We start from the raw sequence: 5,351 nt of genomic DNA on the forward strand, positions 1-5,351 counted from the left end.
ACACACACACACACACACACACACACACACAAAACACATCTGTTTAAGACATATTCTACTCCTAAGCTTGAGAAGCCTCCTTTTTGATGGTATGTTCAGAGTAATCTAAATGATACTCTGAAATACCAAATGATATTCTGATAAGCTGTTGTTTGTTCTCTTAGTTGCCTCTTAGAGATTGAAGGTAAGCTCCTAATGCTAAACGAACTATTTGTATAGCACACAGGACCTTGATGATTCAAGCTCATTCTACCCTGCAAGCCTCCTTCCTGTACTCTAGTTTCTACAGTTCTAGAAATTACCATACAAGCTGCTGAGGGAAAGAAGCAGTCAATAGATTTATCCATATATAAACCACAACAACCAGCATACCAAGATATGTGTAAAGACACATAGTAGTGCTCATATATTTATGATATTCAACAGCTGTCTAATTGGACTTCATGTCCACTCAATAGGAGAGCAATCATAGATCCTACCTGAAATCTACCTAACCAACAAGGGCTAATGAGGTCATGGATCTTAGAAAAATTCCTGACATCACCATTCTAAGGCAGTATATTTCTCTAACTATATTTATCTTTATACCCACAGGTAAAGGCAGTAGGAAATACCCCTCATCAGTGAATATTCTCTTAGCAGCAAGTAGAAATCATGACAGACAGCCAATAATGTATACAATACAAAGTAGTCAAACCTAAATTTCTAAACAGGTAAATAAAATAACGGACTCGGAAGACACAAGTATGTATATATTTATGCACACATACATATACATGTAATAGGAGTATATAATATATGCATAAGAATAATAACCATGGAAAAGGGGCCATCAATTCTTGGGGGAGTGTGTGGAGGGTGTGAGAGGACTTGAAAGGGGGGTGAAGAAAGGAAAAGTGACATAATTATATTTTAGTTTAAAACATTGCTATTTTAAACCACTGAGTTTTGATGTCTTGTGATATAGGTATATGTGATTTATGTAAATACAAAAAAGAAGTCAGTTTTATAGCAACACTTAAAAAGTGCATTTTTAATTTCTCTCTCTCTCTCTCTCTCTCTCTCTCTCTCTCTCTCTCTCTCTCTCTCTGTGTGTGTGTGTGTGTGTGTGTGTGTGTGTGTGTGTGTGTGTGTGATTTCCAAACAACTACTCATGTGAATAAGCTGGAAACATATTCACGGGTAGTGATCAATTATTCTTCATTTTTACATGAAGCCCATGAAATGTTTTCATTTCTTGAGTTCTAAGCAATTTAAAGGAGTCCTTGTACATGAAAGAGTTGTCTTAATTGAATGGACACTAAAGGCTGATTAAATATGAAATAGGAGAGAATGATTAGAGGGTCAGTACAGGGTAATGTAAATACTTTGCTTTAATCTTTTTTTTTCTTTTTCTCTCTCTACTTAATTTTCTTTACCTTTGTGTACTTGTAGGTAGGCAACCAGACATAAAAAGAAATGTTCAAGTAACAAGAGAAAAAGCTTTAAAAACCGAATGTTTTTAAAAATACTTTAAAGATTTGATCATACATTACTGATATTAGTGTAGATGCTTTAGACTATTCTACACTCATTTTCTTGTACTCATTGGCTCACATGACTCCTTACATAGAAAATACAAGGAGCTTAATGACACACCATGGTAAAATACATTTTTTCTTCAGTAGTAAAACAAGGAGAACCTAGTCTACTAATCGATATTGGAAGGCAAATGTTGGAAGAGTAGTTTCACAGCATGGAAAGCATGTGTACATGGATGCTGACATGTATGTACACATGTATGTGTGTATAATATTCAGAAGGAAAGCTACAACAATCTTATTATGGACAGCAGATTTTCATTTTCACCTCAATGACAAAAGCAGAGCATATTTGGTTGAGTTACGACCAATGCTATAATTATGACTAAAATTGTCAGTCAGTCCTGCAGAAAAAGGCATATTGGTGAGGTGAACCACATCTCTCTCCTCTGCTAATGTGTTTGCATAAGTGTATGTGTTTGCCATGGCACTAGTGTGAACATCAGAAGACAACTTTCAGAAGTCAGTTCTCATCCACCAACCATGTAAGATTCAGGGATCAAGCCAAGGTGAGCAGACCTGGCAGCTTGCTTTCTTGCTTTTTGAGTGATCTCCCAAATCCCCTCTATTCCTATTGTTTTAACTGATCTCCATTCAGATTGTATTTTCTACTGACTATTTTCATTTTACCATTAGGCCAATTTTTTGAGGGGGGTGTCAGAAACAGAATAAACAGTCACACCAAACTATAAATATCTCACTTAATCCTCACAGAACACTGTGAGATAAGAATTGTTAAGTCCTAAGAGACTTCACATGAGCATGTAAAACAGCTCAATGCTATCTACACTTGGGGGATCACTCTCTGGCTACGTAACTAGACTTACCTGTTGAGATTTTTCAAAGAATTTTATAGGAGTTAAAACTTCTTTACATGATGAATAATACCCATGTCCAAAAATTGAAATTAGAAAAGTATCCATTCTATTTGTTAGTCTGGATTCCACTCTTAATTCAAGGAGCTTGAAGATTTTACATGAATTGTCAAGGAGGGGAAGGCCTTTGTTATCACCTGCCTTGCTTCCTGGACTTGTTTTTATTATGAGGAATTCCTGGTCAGCTACTTTTATTTTATTTTATTGGTTTTATAATGTAATGAACCCAGGAAGAGCCCTCGGCATGGATCGTATAATGTTCTAAATAAGAAATCTTTTTGGACTATAGAAGACCACATGAAGCATGTTTTTCATAAGGTATGTTAAAGTGGCCACATCTTTTAAACTAAACTCATAAACAGTTGACATGATGTGCATAGCACTGAGATTTACCTTCCTGGGGCTATAGGGAATTTAAAAAGCCACCGCACATGCAAAATCCTGGTATCACATGGGCCATGCTCTTTGGTGGTGATGCAACAGCAGCAGATTCTAGCATTTGTTATACCAATCATGCATCAGGAAAAAGCAGCTTAGTTAATATTTGTAGGGGTCAGTGGTAGACTAAATGAAAATAGCCCCCATAGTCTCTTATTGGGGTGTGGCTCTGCTGGAAGAAGTGTGAGCTTTGAGTTTTCAGAAGTTTAAGACAGACCCAGTGTCACCCATCTTTCTGATGCCTGGGGATCCAGATGTAGAACTCTCACCTTTCTTTCCAGCATGATGTCTGCCTGTGTGCTGCCATGCTTTCTGCCATGACAACAACAAAGTAAACCTCTGGACTGTAAACCAGCCTTGATTAAATGTTTTCTTTTAGAAGAATTGCCATGGTCATAGTGTATTTTCACAGCAACAGAACACTGACGAATACAGGGTCTCTATGATAACATTTTCAGCCTGCTGCCATCTATAGGGCAGACTATCTGGTAGGTAGTTTCTGTATACATTGTACAGCATATACACTCAGGCCAATGAGATTCTTTAACAATCCTCCTCCCATGACACAGTGCAGGTCTTGTCGTAAGTTTGTGGTATTCTTTGATATGGCCATGCCCATGTCAAATATACATCTTCACTTGGGCTTAATGTGTTCCCCACATTCATGATATTTAGAATGGCTGCCATGTTCAGGTGCTCTTCTGAGAAAGCATAGCTCGCTATTTTTTTTTACAACTCTTACAAATCCCTATTAACCGTTTATTTCCTCCTCTCTGCTTCATATATTTTATAAAATTTTAGCTATTTATACTAACATAAAGTTGTGGATATATAACCATGATAACTTACTCTGTGTGTTCCCAGATAGTCAACAGAAACAACAGAATTTTGTGTATAAGTATGTACATTGCCATTTTCATTTTTACTATCTTGTGTTATATAATTAACATAACTACAATGCCAACAATCTGGATGTATTTAACAATATTACCAGTGAGTCATTGAATCAACATTGCTGGAAGAACCACAAGATATCAAAGGGAATAGTCATTTTAAAACACATACTATTTAAAGCATGTCTGAACTTTTGTTTTGAAACATTGTTTACTGTGATATTATGATAATATACTTAGTGATCTACCAAGTTAAAACACACACACATACACACACACACACACACACACACATGCACACACACACACACACTGAAACACTCACAAAATTCATATTTATATCTGTTGACATAAGCCTTTTAAATTAAGTGGTACACAAATTAGAGAAAGCAGCTACCTGACAATATAACCCTAACAGCTAGATGATTGATTGAGTTTTTCCATCTATAATAATATATTATGTATTTATACCTTTCTTCAAAATTAAAGTGTGAAAAGACTAAGCAAGATAAACTCAGTGCTCCTATTTGGCAAGCAGCTGTTAATTCCATACTTCAGAATTATATGGTTTTGGAAGTTCTTTGAAAAGATTGCATTATACAAAATGCATGCAATTTATTTTTGTTTTAGGTATGTGAACATTGCATGCAACAAAATTTGCATGTAAGTTATAAAATGTTCTAATGCAATACAAAATTACTTCTTCAAATAATTTTCTATCAATGTTATATTCTTAAATATATAATACATAGTATTATATGTACTAACTGAAGATAAAATAAATAACTACATGACAAATTAAGTCGCAATTTTAAAATCTATCTTTTGCGGAAACTGACAGTTTAGTCTTTTGACCATGGGGTTCATCTTCTAATACATTGTATGATAAAAAACATTTCACTATAAACTAAAAATGTTGAATGCATAATCACTCTTCAAGTTATAGCCATGACACTGTTAGGTTTTCTTATGATCTTTTCAGTGTTCTTTGTAAATTAATTTTTCTTAAGGTATCTTTCCTTAGATAAATCTTTTTATATGAGTTTATCTAGAATCATTAAAATTTCAAGTAGCCACTATACCAGAAGTAGCTGGTATGGGTTCTTTTCCATCAAAACCCTCCTGCAAGGTAGTACCTTACTTGGTACTTACTTCATACCTTACCATGCTAACATAGAAGGAAATAGCATTGTTCCCTGAAACATTGCTCTGATCCACTTTGTTGGTTTGTTATGTAACTTCCTAAAATAAAAGACTGAAAGGACATCTGGACTAATAACTGCAAACTCCCAAAGTTAGCATGTTAAAAAACAAAGAAGAATGTTAGGTTTAATTTACTAGTCTCTAAAATTGGAACTGAGTTATGTTTCTGCTCCTAGGAGCAGACATGGCATCCTGAATTTCTTAGAGGATGTGGTGGCTTAAATATTCTTGGCCCTGGGAACTGACACTATTAGGAGGTGCATGCAGTCTTGATAGGATAGGTATGTCCTTGTTAGAGGAAGTGCCTTGCCGTGTAGGGTGGGCATTGAGGTATATGCTTAAGCTCTGCTCAGTGTGGAAGA

Source organism: Mus pahari, chromosome 8 (genome assembly GCF_900095145.1).
Source record: "Mus pahari chromosome 8, PAHARI_EIJ_v1.1, whole genome shotgun sequence".
Lineage (NCBI taxonomy): Eukaryota > Metazoa > Chordata > Mammalia > Rodentia > Muridae > Mus > Mus pahari.